The sequence below is a fragment of the Monodon monoceros genome, unplaced genomic scaffold, assembly GCF_005190385.1.
Source record: "Monodon monoceros isolate NGI ecotype Baffin Bay Population unplaced genomic scaffold, NGI_Narwhal_1 Super_Scaffold_4, whole genome shotgun sequence".
Taxonomy (NCBI): Eukaryota; Metazoa; Chordata; class Mammalia; order Artiodactyla; family Monodontidae; genus Monodon; species Monodon monoceros.
In genome coordinates this window covers 46,540,467-46,561,595 of record NW_021703781.1, presented here as the reverse complement: position 1 = coordinate 46,561,595, position 21,129 = coordinate 46,540,467, and positions in this window count along the sequence as shown.

Here is a 21,129-nt window from a genome sequence, read left to right as displayed (position 1 = left end):
CTGCATCTGTAAAGAATTTAATATTTATCTGGTTCTCCTTCTTATGTAAATAAGCTGCTTTTCTTCCTTCTGAAATCTTTGAGAATGCTCTTTTTATGTTTGAGTATTTGCAATTTCATCAAGATGGATATCTATCTGTCTGTTTATCTGTCTATCTACCTATCATCTTTTGTGTATATGTTTACCCCATTCATCCCATTTTGGCACCTAGAGCTTTCTACCTGTGACTTTCCTCAGCTTGAAAAAATAATCATCTTTTAAAAATGATTCCTCCCATCTTCACTTTCTAATTCCTATGCTTTTGGATCTCCTTTAGATAAATATTGGACCTCTGGAATAATTTTCCACATCTCTTCATTTTCTCTGTTATTTTTCTATTATTTTATGTATTTGCATTATCTTCTAGGAGATTAGCTGCACTTTGTTTTCCAGATCAAAATTTCTGTCTTCAGCTATCACTCTAGATCTTTTACATTTTAAGGAATTATGTTTCTAATTTCTAAGATGCTATCTTGGTCCTAAATATCTTAGTTTGCATTCCAAAATAGTTTTATATTATGACTACAACATATTTTAGAATTTCCCAGAGAAAAAATATTATTTTTAAGTTCTTTTTTATTTGCTACATTATCTCTACTTCTTCTGGTATCATTTCTGTTAACTGATCAAAACCTTTCCCTTTTATATATTTTCTCCCTTTCAGCTATCTGATGATTCTTCCCATCTCTACACTTGAATTAATTTAGTGACTAATTAGAAAGGAACTGTGTAGTTTTCCTCAGTGTTTAAATAAGTCTGTTCTCCCAACAGTTGTCTCTCTCTTGTATGGGAAAGGCAGAAAGTCTGGTTCCACTCAAGGGAGAGCAGGCAGAAAGCAGAGTCGAGTTTTGGACCTCTTCAATTTCTTTTCTTTCTTTTTTTAAATTTATTCATTTACTTATTTACTTTTGGCTGCATTGGGTCTTCGTTGCTGAACGTGGGCTTTCTCTAACTGCGGCTAGCAGAGGCTACTCTTTTGTTGCGGTGTGCAGACTTCTCATAGTGGTGGATTCTCTTGTGGAGCATGGGCTCTAGGCGCGCAGCCTTCAGTAGCCGTGGCTCATGGACTCTAGAGCTCAGGCTCTGTAGTTGTGGCGCACAACTTAGTTGTGGGCTTAGTTGCTCCGCGGCACGTGGGATCTTCCCAGACCAGGGCTCGAACACGTGTCCCCTGCATTGGCAGGCAGATTCTTAACCACTACACCACCAGGGAAGTCCCTGGATCTCTTCAGTTTTCTAAGTAAGAAGGACTCCACCCTCTAGTATAGAGAATTCTAGAGTATTTCTCTCTTGGATAGGGCTGCTGTTCCTTCGTGTAACCCCTCCTTATCTGTTTGGGGATTGGGAATTACATCAAGCTCTTCCATGCTTCTTTCTCATCTCCTAACATTCACAGGGAAATTCCTCTCCAGGCATGTGGTTCAATTACTCTATTGTAGAGCTCATACTGCTTGCTCAAGTATGGGGATTAGGAGCAGGGTGAAAGCTGCTCCAGAAAGATTCCAACTTGTTCTGTGTTTGAAAATGTAGTTAATTAAATAACTAAGCTTCCAGGACTCTTTTCTGTTTTTTTGTATTATGCATTCTTGGAGTTGTGCTGTGTTCTTTACAGGGCCTTTTTCATATCTGGTATCCTCATTTAATCATCTCAACAGCCTAGCAATGTGGGTAGAGCAAGAATTATTGTTCCTATGTTGCCAATAAAAACGGAAATTCGGAGAGTTAAGAAATTTACCCAAAGCTGGTGTGGTGGGAAAGAACCAGTTTTCTAAATTCTCAACCAGGGCTTTTTTTTTTTTTTTTTTTTTTTTGCTACCAAAGCTAGAGTATATAGAAAGAGAAATACCTAACCTAAAATGCAATGCAAAATAAACAGTTCAGACACTCTGAATGAACCAAAAGGAAAAAACTGAACATGAGCGATATCTTTGCATCTTTTATTTGGAAAATAGAGCCTGGTTTGGAACAAGGATGGAATGCTAAGGAGGATGAAAGAAAGAAAAATGAGCTTCTAAATTGGGACCCCTCAGATTTCCAGAAACATGCATGATGAAAAATTGCAAGTAGTATGTGTAGCTGCAATTTTAACTTCCAAGCATTTGTCAATTTTAAAACATAGCAATTTCAGTGACATGCAAAATAATTTTTTACAAATTATGCAGTGTTCATGCATAAATTGATAAGCAGTTTTGATCTGGCTAAAGGTTTTCAGGATAATACAGATGTTTCCAGTTACACAGTTGAGTGAATTAGAGGAAATTTTTGTATGTTTCTGAAGTGTCTGGCCTATGCCAAACTAGATGAACCATTGAGGAAAAAGGAACAAAGTAATTCGAATCGTATTCCACTGATGAAGCTGAGTCATGAATGTATCTTTGGTTTCTTCCTTCTTTAGAGTCAGGGTTTTTGTTGGGCATCCCTGTGATGTTCACAAACTTCCTCCAAGTTTCCTGAGGAAGCAGACTTGTGACCATTGTGACAGTTTGAAAAACATAGACCCATGATGGTCCTGGTAAAGGGAACCAAGTTCATTCCTGGTGGCTGAGCCAAGCGAGTGAAATCAAGGTGAGAAGATGGCTGTACTATGGTATAACCCACCTAAGCCCCCTAAAAGGGACCTGTTCAACCTATACAGGTGTATGTGTAAATTTGGCCTCTGAAATATGCCCATCTTTCCTGTTCACAGTCTATATTTCATCTTACTTTCATCTTCCCTTTTTTTTTTTTTTTAACTTTGGACCTTAACTCTCAATTCTTCTTTTGTAAACTGCTGGCTTTGAATGTCCACATTGCTTTTATTACCCTGGTCCCACCTTGCTGTCCCCGTCCTACCACGGGGCATGAAGCTGACCTTCTGAGCTCATGCACTGACACTCATATTGACAGGCATTCCAGTACCTTTCTCCCATCTACCCTAACCCGGAACAGACAAACCAGCCCCACCCCCTCTCCAGGCACCTATAGCCTCCCATTTCATGTACATGCTCTTAGCTCAGGCTGCTGTAAGAACATACCATGGACTTGGTAACTGAAACAACAGACATTTATCTCTCACAGTTCTGGAGGCTGGGAAATCCAAGTTCCTGGTGAGCTCCCTCTTCCTGGCTTGCAGTTGGCCGTCTTCTCACTGTGTTCTCACCTGGTAGAGAGAGAGCAAGCTCTGGCTCTCTTCCTCAACTTATAAGGACCCTAAAACCATCCTGGGGGGCCAACCCTCATGATTTCATCTAAACCTAATTACCTCCCAAAGGTCCCACCTCCAAAGACCATCACATTGGGGATTAGGGCTTCAACATATGTATAATGGGGAACACAAATATTCAGTCCATACATATGCTGAGCATCTTGAGTCCTGATATAATCTCCCAGAGACTTCTCATATCCTACCATAGCCAGGAACAGGACCAGCCACCTAAATTAGGAAGTGGCCTAATCCAACACAAGTCATGCAATTTCAAGAGTCCCTACAATGTTAGAGACCAGAGTGACCCTTTTTTGGCCTAGTTCCAGTCCTTAATGGAGAGAGGTTATTGACACAACTTATATTGTTCAATCTTTTTTTAGAATAAAATCTTTTTTTAGGAATAAAGCTAAAATAGGAAACAAGAGACTACGGTCTGGTCCTCCAACTGGCCGGCTATGTTACCCCTGACTACATATGCCCCTACACCCCATTGTGCTGGAAATATCCCTCTATATCTGTATCCCACCATAGAATCTGTGCTCCTTAGGGATAAAGGTCACCATATCAGCATCTTGTAGCCCTAACACCAAGCAGGCAGTTACAAATTTTGTTTGAATGAATGGCTAGATTAAGGAAGAAAATGAACTGAAATGTACTTCTCTGGGTTTCATTTTGCTTCCTTCTTTTCTTTCATTTCGTTTATTCAAATTAACAATTTTCAAGTGCGACATGTCAGGCATTGTGATAGCACCTGGAAATATATGGGTCAATTTTTGTTCTTGAGGATCTAAACTTTTAAAAAACAGGGTTGGAGTGTTTAAAAAAATAACGTCTAAATTCATCCCAGTTCTCAAATTCTAAGATGCACACATAAAATTCTGGCCCTCTGAGGAACTTTTCTGGACAGACTATATAGGTAAAACAACAATAACAAAAAAACCCAAAAAAACTAAAGCTAGAATTGAGTATCAGGAAGCTGAATCAGGACAGTTGTGGAAAGGTTAGTTAGTAGTTACAGTAAAGATAATTGAGGGTTTCCCTGGTGGCGCAATGGTTGAGAGTCCGCCTGCCGATGCAGGGGACACGGGTTCGTGCCCCGGTCCGGAAAGATCCCACATGCCACGGAGCGGCTGGGCCCGTGAGTCATGGCCGCTGAGCCTGCTCGTCCAGAGCCTGTGCTCCGCAACGGGAGAGGCCACAGCAGTGAGAGGCCCACATACTGCAAAAAAAAAAAAAAAAAAAAAAAAAGATAATTGAAACATTTTTTTTATTGTGTTAAAATATATATAACATAAAATTTGCCATTTTAACCATTTTTCAGTGTGCAATTTAGTGACACTAATTGCACTCACAATGCCATGCAACCATCACCATTACTTACTTTCAAATTTTTTCCATTACCCTAAACAGAAACTCTATAACCAATAAGTAGTAACTCCCATTTTCTCTTCCCCTCTGCCCCGTTAACCTCTAATCTGCTTCCTTATTTTATGAATTTGCCTATGCTAGATATCTCATGGAAGTGGAATCATACAATATTTGTCCTTCTTGTGTCTGGCTTATTTCACTTAGCATAATATTTTCAAGGTTCATTCATGTTGTAACTTGTGTCAGAACTTCATTCCTTTTGATGGCTGAATAATAGTCTATTGTATGCATATTGTGTTTTGTTCATCCATTTCTGTGTTGATACTTCAGTTGCTTCCACATTTTGGCTATTGTGATAATGCTGCAATGAATATTTGTCTATAAGAATCTGTTTTAGTTCCTGATTTCAGTGCTGGCTATATACCTAGAAGTGGAATTGCTTGGTCATCTGGTAACTCTATGTGAGCTTTTTGAAGATCCACCAAACTGTCTTCCACATAGGCTGCACAATTTACCTTCCCACCAACAGTGCACAAGCGTACCAGTTCTTCCACATCTTAACCAATACATATAATTTTCTGTTTCTTTGATTATAGCAATCCTAGTGTAAAGTGATCTTGTTGTGGTTTTGATTTGCATTTCCCTAGTGGCCTCTGTCAAGCCAATGGAATGTGAAAGGGTCTTTGCTTTGTCTTAGAGAGCTTCTCCCTTGATCATTCCTGCCCTATCCTCATGTCAAGAACCCCTTGTGTATGAATTGCGAGGAGTGACAAATTAAAAAGTAAAGTAGATACATTTTAAAGATTAAAAAAAATTTTAATTGAAGTATAGTTGATTTACAATGTTGTGTTACTTTCAGATGTACAGCACTGTGATTCAGTTATATATATGTGTGTGTGTACATGTATATATATATATATATATATATTCTTTTTCAGACTCTTTTCCCATAAAGGTTATCACATAAGATTGAGTACAGTTCCCTGTGCTACACAGTAGGTCCTTATTGGCTATCTATTTTATATATAGTAGTGTGTATATGTCAATCCAAAACTCCTAATTTATCCCCCTCCCCCCTTTCCCCTTTGGTAACCATAAGTTTGTTTTCTATGTCTGTGGGTCTATTTCTGTTTTGTAAATACGTTCATTTTATCATTTTTTTTTTTTTGGATTCCACATATAAGCACTATCATAGGATATTTGTTATTTTTTATAAAGCAATATAATTATTAAGAGCACAGCTTTTGCAGTAAACAGACCTGAATTTGAATGCTGTCTCTGCCACCCATTAGCTTTATAACCCTGAACAAATTATATAATCTCTCTGAGCCTCAGGTTTTTTTAATGGGTAAAATGGGGATTACAACAGCTACTTAGCAGGATTGTCGTCAGAAAGGAATTTAATTGTGTATATAAAATTGCACAGTTCTATTTTGTTCTCACAACAATCCTACAAAATCCTGAATATCTACAACGTAGTGATTAGTAGTGACGTAGTGCACAGCACACAGCCACTCAGTGATTGCTAGCACTGTTGTGGTTTTTGTGGTTGTTGTTCCTAGCACTCAGAAAGGAGAATTTGCTAACCATGCAGACTTTTTGTAGAAATTTTCTGACAATATTAGCCTAGTTAACATGGAAAAAAATGGGTGGAACAGCATTTCTAATGATCTCTAAAATCTTATCCTAATAAGAACAGACCTACACACTAAGACATAATTTCTGTTAAAGTCCTAGCATCTTCAGCTTAGTGTCAGAAGATTCTTTCAGTTATGTAAGACTTTTAATTTCTCTTTCTAATTTTAAAGGTAGTTGTCATAGCAACTGCCACACACTGCTGCAAATGGTACTAGAGGGATATGCAAACATTTCCAAAGAATTTTTCAATATGTTGCAAAAACATTATACAATATTTAGTAGACGTGCTGCAAGTCATAGTGGAGGGGAGTCCTTCATGGAGAACGAAAACTGTACTTAACCAGGAATTTTAAATGGGAAGGATTTCGATATTTATATTTTCTTGAAGGGTGGGAGTGGAGAAGGCATTGTTAACAAGTCCTTCTGGAAAAAAAATGAGTGAATTATTGGGCTCAAGCAATAATCAACAGTTAGGAGGAAAATGATGAAATGAGAACGGACAGAATGAGACTGGGAACAATTTCTTCTGTGGTGTCAGACTAGAACTTGCTCAGCTGTTACCATCTGGTGATTGTAACACTGAGTTCTTGTTATTTTATAATAAAACATTTGCTCTGGGGAATGGTTGAACCCTCAGGGTCTGGGGACCGAGACAAGGTTAAACTGACTGAAAGTAATAAGGTTTGGGCTGCTGTAAGGTATAAGCCAGGATTTTGGCACTTTATTGATTTCCCAAATTCTACAGTGAGATGTTTAACCTATTAGAAATCTTGGCATCTCTCAGATTTCCAGAACCTATGATATACTTTGTTCATTGTGACTCTCCAGGAGTGGAAGAAGGTATTGGTGTGTCCCAGACTCAGCACAATGACCACATTTCTTGGAGCATTTCAAAAGCTGACTAGTGCTCCGTGGATACATTTTGAGATTCAAGCCTATAGTCAGATAAACAGAATCTAAAGTTTGACTTGTAAAACTGCTTCATACTCTCCCTTCCACCACCTCACACTCCAAAACATGTCTAATATAGTTTAAAGGTGAATTCTATATGAACTTGTTATATACATTTACCAAATGATTTCCATAAAATGGAAGAAAATATTTTCTTTTCCTAAAATTTTGCTATTATGATTTTAAATGATGTATTTGTCATCTACTGCCATATAACAAATTACCTCAAAATTAGTAGCTTAAAAGAACAAACATTAATTATTTCACAGTTTCTGTGGGGTCAGAAATCTGGGCACAGCTTCACTGGGTCTTTCTGACTCAGGGTCTCTCATGAGGTGCACCAGAGCTGCAGTCTCATCTGAATGCTCATCTGGGGAGTGACTGTTTCCAAGCTCACTCCTATGGTTGTTGGCAGGCCTTAGCCACTTACCACATGGACCACTCCACAGGGCTGCCTACCACATGGCAGCTGCCTTCCCCTAGGGCACACGACCCATGAGACAGTGAGAGGGAGCACACTCAAGATGAAAGGCAGTCATTTTATAACCTAAACCCACAAGTGTCATTTCATCACTTATGCCATATTCCATTCATTAGAAGTGAGGCAGTAAATCCAACCACACTCAAGGAGAGGAAATTGCCCAAGGGCATGAACCCCAGAAGATGAGGACCACTAGGGCCCATCCGAAGCTGCTGAATGCATATGTCCCAGGGCCTTCATATAATTGCTACCTTTTAATCAGTATCTAATATATGCCAAGCCCTTACTCACATTATATACATGACCTCTAATCCTCACAATGACCCTACATAGCATAATTATTATCTCCAATTTGTAGAAAAGGAAAATGAGAATCTGAGAGCTTAAGTAATTTTCCAGTGATCACATAGTTTATAAATAACAGGGACAAAATTTGCAGTAACCTCTACTGTCGCCTAGTCCAATGGCTCTTTCAACCATGTTTCCACTACTTTAGGTACCTATGTCACTGAAAGCATCATCTAAGGATATATTAGAATGTTTCACTTGTCAAGCACTAAAATGCAAATGAAGTCAGTAAACTAAAAGTAACATAAAACATCAGAAGAGAAAAATATTTCTATTATTCTGTTCACTGAAAATCTTGACTTGAGATGAAAATTTATTATTGGTGGTCCTTTAATGAACAGATGTTTAACTCTGATTCCTGAATAATATAAGGTAAATAAGAATTTTGGAAGTGATGATTCTCCAAATGGAGAAATTTTTAATTATCAGAACATGACATAACAGGTAGAGGACAAGGGTTGAAGATTCTGCTACTTTGAAAAGTATAAATGCATGCAGCTTAGTTTAAGAAGCATATATTCCATAGGATTCATGGTCAGTATTCTATCAAATATTCTTTGCAGAGAACCACGAGTTCAATTTTCACTGGAATCGGTGTAGAGCAAGAAAGGAGTGTTGTTTATCCTATGAGCTTTTTTCTATACTTTGTCTGATTGAAGAGAACAGAAGCAAATAAATACTGCCCAGTAACAGAGATTGAGTTGAAAGCATTAGGGAAATGTGTTTTTCTATCATCACAATTGGATTTCACCAGAGCTGAAATCACATTCCAGAATGATGATATCAGTGATGACAGAGATGTAGTATGTCTCCTGGCTTTCTAGACTCCAGGTAGGTACTACAAATCTAAGTTAGCTGAAATAATCAGGAGACTGTGTCAGGAGTTCCAAAGAGAGTGAATGTTATTCAACCTAAGTTCATTTAAAAAAATCTAAACCTGACATGATTGACTTTCTTATCTTAAATTAGTTCATTGTTATAAAAGATACTAATTGCTGTCATAGACAAACTCAAGGTTTGGGGAGAGACCAAAGCAAAACTAAGACATGAGTTAAATTTTGACTTCCTTACCCTTACCCATATCCCCATCCCTCTTATTCTGCCCTCTACCTTGGCCACCCTTACAAGCTGATGCTCTAGAGGGTTACATTATATTCTCATTTTTTTTTTGGCTTCCAGCAAAAATTGACCTAGTCTGAGTCCCATCCTCAGATTTTCTCTCTGCTACTATGGTAAAAAACACTTTTAAGCAAAGAATATCTTAGTTGATAATGGTTTTCCCCTACAGTACCAGCACAACTCCTTATAGAATAGGCCTCAGTTATTTTGCAACCATTGAAAGTAACTCTTACTTGGGCAAATAAGAGTAACCTAAACATATTCCCCTCAAAGAACCCGTACAGAGGCCAATGATTTGATACCGAAATCTGTATCAGAGAATGAGGTACCCTATTAGGTCAGTAAAAAGGGAAAGGGGGGCAGGAGATAGAGTTAAAGTCCTGACAGGAATTTAGAATGAGCATAAATATTGTCTGTTCTGCTACGATATAGTAGTTGCAGATAGATATCATCAAGATGGCATCATGTTATTAAAAATTAAATTATAAAAATAAATGTTTCATTGGGGAAAAAGCGAGGAGCTAAGGAAATTTTAACTTTCAATGATAATGTGATCTTTCCTAGAGGGATTTTTAAAAAGGTTTTTAAGAATATAAGGATATATTCTTATTTCAAGCTAAAGATAATAATGTGTTGGGACTTCCCTGCTGGTCCAGTGGTTAAGACTCCACGCTTCCACTGCAGGGTGCGCGAGTTCCATCCCTGGTGGGGGAACTAAGATCCCATATGCGGTGCGGCACAGCCAAAACAGAACTAACTAACTATATAAATAAATAAATTTTTAAAAATAAAGATAATGTGTTGAACATATTTGACTAGGGCAAGTGTACTTTACATTTAAAAGTCTGGGGATAGGATATAAGATAGGCAAAATGTATTCATTTTCTAAATTATCAAAATAAACTGTACCACAGAAGTCAACATCCAATGTAAATTCAACAATTCCAAGTGAGCAGACACTCAAGAAAAAAGCTCTATGTTACTTGTCACTGCATGTGGCAGCATGGCCCCATCAAGCATTTAACTTATGTCTTAAAAATGTTTTCTTTCTTCTCTGTTCTTTTGAGAGAGGGCTTAGACAGCCCCCATGTCATCCTTGGGTACGATTCTTCTCATTGAGACGTAGAGGTTCCTTCCCTTCCAGGTGGAAGTAGGAATTTAAGAACTCTCTTGAGGTTGAAAAGTTCTCCTGTTGTAGAGGCAATGTACGTAAAGAGACCTTTGTGTCTGAGGGTCTGAGTAAGATGAGCTGCCCATCCTGGAGAGGCAATTCCCCTACAGGAAAAAGAGTGGTTTTAGTTCCCAAACAGCAGACTCCTGACCCACTTCTCTCAGCACTCCTGGAGTCACTGGCACCTTGGCAGAATGACTGTTGCTGGGACTGAATGAGTCAAGAGCTAACAGCTGTGACCTGGAGAACCAAAATAAGGGATATTCTTGGTGGCACTAGCACCAGGTACTGAGGGATTTTTTTTTTTTTTTTTTGCCACACCACGTGGCATGCAGGATCTTAGTTCCCCAGCCAGGGAATGAACCTGTGCCCACTGCAGTGGAAATGCAGAGTCTTAACCACTGGACCACCAGAGAAGTCCCCACTGAGGGATTTGAATCATCAAAGATGACTGACCACCTGACCTTGCAGGATGGGATGAATTTCCAACTGTGACTCCATGGGGCAGCCAGAAGTAATGGCACGGACCAGCTGATGTGATCTCTGACCTTCCCTCTCACATCCCACAAATTGGGTGTGGAAGTTGATAAGTTTTCTAGGTTTTGGTTTTTTTTGACCATTCAACGGAAGAAGACACTCAAAAAAAAAAAAAAAAAAGACACTAGACCTGATGCCAAATTGATATATCAAAGTTTGAGTTTAATTTGATTTATAAAATAAGAGATATGACTGCATTTATACACCAGATTTGTATAGCAATTAATACTTTTGTAAGTACAACCATATTTTATGGTTTTCTCTGAAGTATAATCATCCCCACAGTAGTCACTGGATAGATTGATACATTTCATATGCAAAATGTTTCCTAATTCAATTATCACATTTTAGCTAATATGCATTATTAAAATTCCTGTCAGTGCCCTCCAGGCAAATTCCATCAGGAACACATTCATAGTTCAACTAGTCAAGTTTTTTGCTTGTTGCAGTGAGGGAGAATGCACATCTCTAAGCCAGGGGGTGACTCAGGAAAAAGGTATTAGAAAGAATTCACTATAAGGTTTGGGGTTGTGTTATGTGATTTGGGGAAAATTTAAGGAAGGGGAGCTTTGTTCTGGATTAGATGCTTTCAGGAAGTGGGAGAAAGTTTAATGATTTATTTTAATTAAATTTATCTAGCAGGGGAGAGGACTAGGCCAAGGCAAAGCTGTAACTGGGAAAGAAGCAGCAGTCACTCATATTAGCCAGATAAAGAGAGATTTGGTCTTTTGTGTGGTTTGGACAGTGTTTGTAGTTTGCTCTGTGTTCAGACATGATTATAGAGTGGTCTTGTTTTTGTCTTGATTCATCATGTTCACAGTAGTTTTATTTATATTCAACAGGGAACATCAAGGCCTAGCTGTAGTTGCCAGGCGGCTCATGGCAACACCAAGGCCTGGCTGATAATACCCAGCCAGCTCCCAGATGTCAGGGGCTGTGTTTCTCTTTCTCATGTCTGTAACAACAGTCTGTGAACACTTAACCCCAAGTATAAGAGCTGGGTCATAAATAGGGGAGAAATCAGGAGTGAGGAACCAACGATCAGATGGACGTAGAATCTGAACAGGAGTTGGTCAAAAGTAAGAGGATGGTATTATAGGTTGGATTATATCACCCCCAAAAGGTATGTTGAAGTCTTAACCTCCAGAGTCTCAGACTATGACCTTATTTGGAAATAGGGTCATTGCAGATGTAATTAGTTAAGTTAAAATGAGGTCATACCAGAGTAGGGTGGGCCCCAAATCCAGTATGACTAATGGCCTTATAAGAAACTGACCATGTGCAGACAGAGGCACACAGGGAGACTATGAGACAATAAATTTCTATTGTTTTAAGCCACCCAATTTGTCGTACTTTGTTACAGCAGCCCTAGGAAACTAGTATGGATGGGCTAGGGTAACTCCTGACAGCAACATGGTGCTTTATTGGATGAGAGACTCTGCTGAGTGACTGTGGGTCCAGCTGGCCTCAAGGGTCAGCATCAGCAATGATCCAATTCTAAGATTTGGGAAACAGTTGCCATTTGGGGGCCATTATAAAAACAGTCTTGGTTGGAGGTTCCTTTCCTAGATTCATCTGAATCATTTTCATTAAGGAAATGCCAAATGAATGCCAGGTTCAAGAGTGGTTTTCATACTTGGAAAACCTGGGGTAGGAAAGGCGGAGGCAGAACAGGAAGTATAATGATCTCTGTGCCTCCTCACTCTTCTTCTCTGTCTCTGTCTGACACACTCTGTCTCTCTCTCTGTCTCTCTTTCTCTGCCTCCCCCCATAATTGACCTCCTTCACCTATAGACTCTGTAACCCCATTCCCATCTCACCCAGGCTCAGCAAGCCATCATATCTGTATCAAGAACCCTACTTTAAATTCCTCTGCACCAAGTTAACTGGAGGTCCTCACTGGAGGTCCTCTTTTGATTTTATGTCTATAGTATAGACAAATACTATTAAGTCTATAGTATTTGATTTTACGTCTACAGAATCTTATGGAAAAACCCAAACGAACTCTGTGGCCAACCCAGTACTTCACCAGCACTCTAGCTCTTGCTTCTTTCCTCAGTTTAGAGCTTTACTTTGTTTCAAGGCCAGCGACTTCTCCTTCATGACTGAGGTTTCCTGGAACCTCGTAAAGTGCCTGATACCTATAAGCTCTCAATAAACAGCTTTTACAGGGAGCAGATGTTATGATAAATATATAGATTGCAGATAATGAAAATGAGATTTACAGTGCTGAGTGAACCGGTCTAAGGTAATAAAATTAAGAAAGAGTGTAGCTTAGGCTTGTATCCAGACCTTGAAACCGAACTCCAAGGTACTTTCCAATAGGTTGAAGATTCCTGAATGGACTCTTTGGTTGCCTAGAGTTAAGTCTGATCCAAGCACCAGCACTTCTCAGTAGGAATCTAATTTCCAGACCTTGATCTCTCCTAAACTGACCTTCCTCACAGCTGACCAATTCCTGAATTTCCTATACTGAAAACAAGACGGTGGACCAATGTAAACTGAACTTATCTGTCATGACCTCTCCAGTTAACAGGAAGCTCATAAATATATATTTGGGAAAGCTAGAGTTCTGGGAATAATTTAAAGTCCAGAGCTAGAGCTTAATTACGTGATCTAACAGAGTTAGAGCTTAATTACGTGATCTAACTATTCATATGAGTTTTGGTTGAATTTGTCACTGACTTTAAGCTCCCACCATAATAAACCACCTGTAGCTCATTCAACATGTTGTAGTAGACAGCTACTATTTCAATTTACCCTACATTCTTGTCCCCTTTCTTTTGGTAGAAAATCTCTCTTTTTTTGCCAAATTAATGGGCACATGATCCCAGCTGTACTAATTGATATCATTCACCCCAAGAGCTTAGTTCAATGGTTGAACATTTGACTCAAAATAGACCAATCAGAATATTTTCATGGCATTTTTTCCAAACTGGAACCAAGATGGAAAAATATTTTTCTCTGAAATGCCATGATGTATGAGCCCAGGGCAGCTAGTGACCAGATCCCCTGCCCCATGGGGAAAACTGCTTTCAGAGAATAAAGCCAATAGATTGAGAGAGAGAGAGTGGAGAGACATAGACGATGGAGAATCTGGTTCCAGTTATACCTTCCCTTCTTGAGGCTTGATTTCCCAGCTCTTCCTTCAATTAAATTTCAAGTAAACTAAGTTTCAAGTAAATTTCTGCATTAGTTTCCTATTACTACTGTTACAAATTACCACAAACTCAGTGGCTTAAAAAATTTATTATCTTCCCTTTCTAGAAGTCTGAAGTCCAAAATGAGTGTTATTGGGCTAAAATCAAGGTGTCAGAAGGGTTGCATTTCTTTCTAGAGGCTCTAGGGGAGAATTTGTTTCCTTGTCTTTTCCAGCTTCTGGAGACTTCCCATTTTCTTGTCTCATGGTTCCCTTCCATCCTCAAAGCCAGCAGTGTTTCTGCCTTCCTCTTCTCCGTGTAAAGAGCCCTGTAATTACAATGGGCCTACCTGGATGATCCAGGGTAATCTCATCTTAATTAAATTTAGTTTATTACCAACCTTAATCCCATCTGCAACCTTAGTTTTCCTTTGCTATGTAACACAACATACTTAAAGGTTTCGGAAGTTAGGATGTAGACAGTTTGGGGCGGTCATTATTCTGCCTTCCTACTGCTATTTCCAGTAAAAATCCCCTTTTCTTCTCAAATCAGTTTTCCTGATTTTTGTCACTTTCAACCAAGAGATATGAAAAAACACACATGTTGTGCTGTTTTGTGCCTCCCCTGACTATAATGCTGTCCTTGGTCTACCTTGAAATGCCTATTAATCTTTTTTTTTTTAAACATCTTTATTGGAGTATAATTGCTCTACAATGGTGCATTAGTTTCTGCTGTACACCAAAGTGAATCAGCCATATGCATACACATATCCCCACATCCCCTCCCTCTTGCGTCTCCCTCCCACCCTCCCTATCCCACCCCTCCAGGTGGTCACAAAGCACCGAGCTGATCGCCCTGTCCTATGCAGCTGCTTCCCACTAGCTTTCTGTTTTACATTGGTAGTGTATATATGTCAATGCTACTCTCTAGGCATTGGCCTCCTATTAATCTTTCAAGAACCTACTTAAGCCTTATCTCCTCTGTATGCGTATTCCGTGACTTCTCCAGGTAGAAAAAAGTAACTCCTTTCCCCACACGCTCATCATACCTTGTTTTTACTTACCATGCTCTATTGAAATTATTTCCTTACCAGAATGTCTCTGTTATGAGCCCATGATTTACTTGCAGGCAGGGACTATGAATTATTCATCACTACATCTGCAACATCAAGCTCATAAAATCTTACTTGGTTCTTAACAGTGTTCGTTAAATGAATAAGTTATCTATGGTCTTCTACCATAGTCTTTAAGGCTAGCATTTTTCTCACTTTATGAGAAAAATAAAATAGCTGCAATGTTAGATAGTAGATCTGCAAATATTTTGTTTTGCCCAGAGAAATATATTTGTATATTAATTAGACAACCATATTTCCCCTAAGACTTTGCCTAAGTGCACAGTAAGATTAGTCAGTCTTATGCTGGTCACTGCGCTATTGATCAAATGGCAAATGGCTAATCTGATCTAGTCATTTACATGATTAAAATAGCTAGACAGTGTACAGGGTTGCTAAGGTAACAGCATCAGGCCACTTAGTGATCAATTCTTATTTAGTAATTGACCATTATGGTGGCTGATGAAACCAAATTGACAAACATAGAAATCAATTGATTATGTTGAGAAGCAGGAATGAAGTTATGCACAGAGATAAAGGTCATCTCTTTTCTGTGATTGTCTCCATTCCAGGAGGAACACAATGTTCCATAATAAAACAACATAAACACCTTCACATACAAATATGATGGACAGGTGTGCTCTGGACCTGTGCGGCTAAAACAAAATGAATCATTTCTTAAAGAATAGAGATAAAAACTCCTAGACACATAGCAGACGAATATAGTTGTGGGCACTTGTGTAGTAAATTCAAATTAGTTTAATGCGATTTATCAAAATAAGTGAAATAAATTTCAAATATACTTTTTAAAAAGTCTTTTATGGTGGACATCCTACTTAGTGTCAACTTCAATAATTTAGAATACTAGCTGCAGGGTTATAAAACTTGGATCTGTTGTGACAGTGTGAGTGATGTTTTAAAGTCAGCTTCTGAAAAACAGCATCTCTTCAAGGATCTAATGCCCAGTGATCTATCATGTCATCAAAGAATAAGTTTCAGCCATCTGGATGATTTATCTTCCAGGAGTATTCTGGGTAAAAATATGACATCTATTTTGTTGGGAAGCAAAACTCTATTATTCTGGAGAAAGCTGCCCAGTGGCATTAAGGTATCATTGGCTGCTGATCATCATGTCAACAGTGCTTGTTTGTATTGACCTAATTTCAAATATTTTAAATAGAATGCCTTCTGATCAGTTAGCATGTCCACTGGGTTATTTGTAATGTAGGATGAAATGAAGTGCCCTATACATAACAGAGCTGTTTTTTTTTTTTTAAATCACATTGTTCAACCTAGTATATACATTTTTTGTCAGTCATATCTCAATAAAGCTGGAAAAATATAAAAAATAAGAAATTCCTTTTCTCCCTTAAGAATTAATGACTATTCCAGTGGTTCTTAATTCAAACTAAGCAATAAAATTATCTGGAAGTTTTTAAGATATTGATGCCAGGACCACACTTCAGATCATTAAAGTCATAATCTCTGGTGGAAACACTGAATTAGTTGAATTGCTAACATGTTTATGCCACCCATAGTAGAGGCAGTGAATTGCCCATCAAAATTCATGTTCGCTTTTCATGCAAAGCAACTGCCCAGCCAGGAGCCCCATTTCTCAGACTCGTGTACCTAGTTGGGTAACATGACTAATTGTCGTCAGTGGATGGTGAAGGTGGTCAAGGTGTCAACGTGACTTCATTCTTTCTTCCTTGAGGCTGGATAGATGAAGGATCTGAGCCTCTGGAGGATGAAACAGGAATAATATGGGAAGAGCATCAATTCCTGGAAATTCCACATAAAGGAAGGTCATCTGCCACCCAGAATACCCACATTCGACAGATATGTGAGGGAGAAATAAATTCTATTTTGTTAAGCTACTTTACTGATGGAAATTATGTGATATAGCAGAGAGCATTACCCTAATATATGAAGCACCAAGTTTCTCTCTCAGGATTAAGTTGCCTCTTGGTACCGAAGCAACTATAAATATGTACTGTTAGTCTTAAAAATTGTATGGAACCTCAAGTATGTTCCATGCAATGCTACTTCTACAAATGCTCTGAAAAAAAAGGATTATATAGACAAATAAATTTGAGAATGCTATATATATCGAGATAATAACCACTTTGAGAAAATACAGTTTAATTTTGTTTAATATGGGACTCCCATGGAACACACCTACTTTATAAAATTCCAAATTAGCCTTTCAAGCTCAAGACTTCCAACCAGTCTTCTTCAGTGGTAACAACATAACAGCTTCCTGCAAAGTATACCAAGTTTTGCTTCTTGATCTTAAGGATATGTGAAATTGACTTCTTCTTCTATGTTGACTAATTTCCAATTCCAGGTAAGTTATTACATTTAAAATATTGCTTATTATGAGAAATGTCAAATGTACAGAATAGCAAAGTGGATAGTGTAATGAGCCCTAGCTTCAACCAATTACAACACTTGGGCAATCTGATTTTATGTATAGTTCCACCTACTTCTCCAAACCATCAGGTTATCTTGAAGAAAATATCAGATCTCATTTTATCTATAAAAGTTTTAGCAAAAATTTCTAAAACTCTTAAAATCTCTAAGACGCTCCCAGATTTATTGAGGTATAATTCACATACAGTAAGAGTCACTCTTTTAAAAATGTACAGTTCCATGTTTTAGGCTATGTTTATAGTCATGTAAACACCATTAAAATTAAGACATGGAACATTTCCACCACCCCCAAATTTCCATTATGCCTCTTTGTAATTAATCCTCCCACTAACTCCAGCATTACTCGTCTGCTTTCTGTTGTATAATTTCGTCTTTTCCGGAACGTAGTGTAAATGGAGTCTAGCTTCTTTGACATAGCATAATTGATATTCATCCATGTTGTTTTCCTCATTAATAGTTTGTTCCTTTTAATTGCTGAGAAGTATTCTGTGTTATGGATGTATCACAGATCGTTTATCTACTTACCAGTTGAAGGACTGGGATATTTCAAGTTTGGGTGATTATTAAGCCACTATCATCATTTGTATTCAGGCTTTTGAGTGAACATAGTTTGCATTAGACTTGGGTAAATGCCGAAGAATGGGATTAATAGAGCCTATGGTAGGTGCATGTTTAACTTTCTAAGAAACTACCTGACTCTTTTCCAGAGTGACTGGGCCATTTTTTGCCTTCCATCAGTAATGTAAGAAAATTCCAGGAGACTTTTTAAACATGTGACTGCCATTATCACATGTGAAAATAATTGAGAATAATTATTTACTTGTTCTCATGTTTTTGCTTTCTAAATGATTACTTTTGCAGTTTTCTTTGACATTTCTTCTGTTGTCTTTCAGTTTAAATTTTTTTTAACTATTTGAGTTGGATAGTTAATTAATTTACTGGCATTTTAGAAATCTTTATTAACATAAAGTATTTAAGGCTATGTGTTTTCCTCATACCACTGCTTTGATTGGGTATAACAGTTCAGTAGGGGTGTTGGGTCTTTTTGTTATTGGCATCCATGTTTGTTTGGCTTGGGTTTTCCTAGAGCAGCAGTATTATAGGAGTTTGAGTGGTTTACTTGATTTAAGAATGCCTTTTTCGGGGCTTGCCTGGTGGCGCAGTGGTTGAGAGTCCGCCTGCCGATGCAGGGGACAGAGCTTCGTGCCCCGGTCCGGGAGGATCCCACATGCCGCGGAGCTGCCGGGCCCGTGAGCCATGGCCGCTGAACCTGCGCGTTCGGAGCCTGTGCTCCGCAACGGGAGAGGCCACAGCAGTGAGAGGCCCGCGTACCGCAAAAAAAAAAATGCCGCCTTCTGTTGCTACAGTGAGGTATAATTTCTTTAATAAGTGACATTTTTTTGGTCTGTTTTCTTCTGAATCTTTGATTTTATTAGGTTAAGTTGTGGCTTTTACCTTCACTTGCTTCCTTCTTTCCCTTTACCTCCGAGTCACCAAGAGACACTTGCAGATTCTGTGGTGGTGCCACCTTTTTCCCCAGAAGTGGTGCCTTCCTACAACTTCCTACAATTCACTTTCTAAGCCTCCTTCTTTAGACTCCTTAGTAGCCAGGGCTCCTATCCGCCAGGTTTCTGAACCTACACTTCATATTATTTCTCCATTCAGCGTAAGACCCAGTCCTTTTGGGGATAAACTTCAACTGATACTATGTGTGTCATAGGGACACTCAGACGCCACTGCCCTCTCTCCAATTCTACAGAATTCCCATCTGATTCTAAACTCTTTTGGACTCCTGAGCAGACTCCACTGTTTTTAGACATGTTCTTTCACCTACATGCAAATTGAGTTTTTTGTTTTTTTTTTTTCTTTCTGTACGCGGGCCTCTCACTGTTGTGGCCTCTCCCGTTGCGGAGCACAGGCTCCGGACGCGCAGGCTCAGCGGCCATGGCTCACGGGCCCAGCCGCTCCGCGGCATGTGGGATCTTCCCAGACCGGGGCACGAACCCGTGTCCCCTGCATCGGCAGGCGGTCTCTCAACCACTGCACCACCATGGAAGCCCAAATTGAAATTTTGGGTATTCTTTTGCCTACTAAATCTGTAGCTGTGAGCTATGGGAGATTTAATTTCCTCTTCTTGTTATCCTTTCTGCATTTTAGAAAGCTAGATAGAGAGGTTCGAATTTAAGCAGCCTCCATTATCTTCTCCAAAACCCAGAAGCCTCCCCTGATTGAGTTTAAGCTCCATGAATGGACGGTGTTTGCTTTATTCACTAAAGTGTCCTCCACGCCTAGCACAGTGCCTGGCTTATAGCTGTCATAGTTGAAATAATACAGTTCATGTAAGAAAACTGAGAAGATCAACTAGACTTACCTAAATTTACACAGCTGCTAAATAGACTAACTGAAATTCAAATGCAGGCAGATTGGCTCCGCTAGGCAGTCAATATTTGTCAAATGAATGAATGGATAGATGATGCCTTTTAATTCTGGAAGACATTAGTTATGATACTATACAATGGCAGTGTTAACGCAGTGTGTGTCCTGGTGCGTTTGAAATCCTGGAAGCCAAAATCTTTGAGATCTCCTATCCTAAACATGAGAATAGGTGAGAGTTGAGGGAAAACAGTGGTTCAAATATATGAAAGCCACATATGACCTTGAGGATTTCTGCTTAGCACTGTGGCATTTGGAAACTTCGCTACATTAATGCTGGGCAGGAAAGCAGGCTCAGCAGAAACCACACGTAAAAGCTCAACTGACAGCTTGGACCACAGAGTCTACCAACTTTTCCACTGCTTTATACCAGGACAGGCAATCATAGAAAACAGCACTTCCATGGGGGGAATTCTGAGAAAATACTCCCAATGCTTAGAACTGTAATCTGGGAAGAGGTATTCTAAAATGTCTAAAGTTCAAACAGCAATGTGAATTATAGCTGGAAATGGAAATTTTTATGAAGATGCCAGTTATTTCTCACATTTCAATTTACACAGAAACTCAGTCACAGTTCAGTACCTCTCTGACAGTTCTGATTTGTGTTAGAAGAAACATTTTGCGCAAAGACAGAGGGACTTAAATAAAATTCTGTGTCTATGCTATTTTTGAAAAAGAACAGATACTAAGTATATCTACTAAAAGTTGAAAAGTCTCCATGAGGCCTATCTTCATGGAGAGTTGGCTACTATTAAGCTTGAGAGTCCACCCAGAAGGGAGATTTTAGTTATGGTCACTGGAAAATCCAGATATGAGAGTACATAACAGGGTAAAAACACAGCCGTCTAGTCAGCTGAAAGTGAGCTAAGAAGAGCAGAGCCAGCTTCTAGTTCTCCTGATATAAAGGATGATATATATTTATATAGAAGACAGTATGTCTAATATGTTTAATTTTAAAAACAGTAATGCAAATCAATAATAAAAATATTTGACAAATTGGCAACTGACATAAAGAGATGTTTCAAAAACCGTGCACTAACAGTAAACTTGGAAGATTTTTCAAACTCACGTATCATTAAGAAAATAACTCTATGTATTTAAATCTATAAATATAGATAGATATACTATATTAGTAAATATTTGTAAACAATTAGTGAATATTTTTTAAAAAATTAA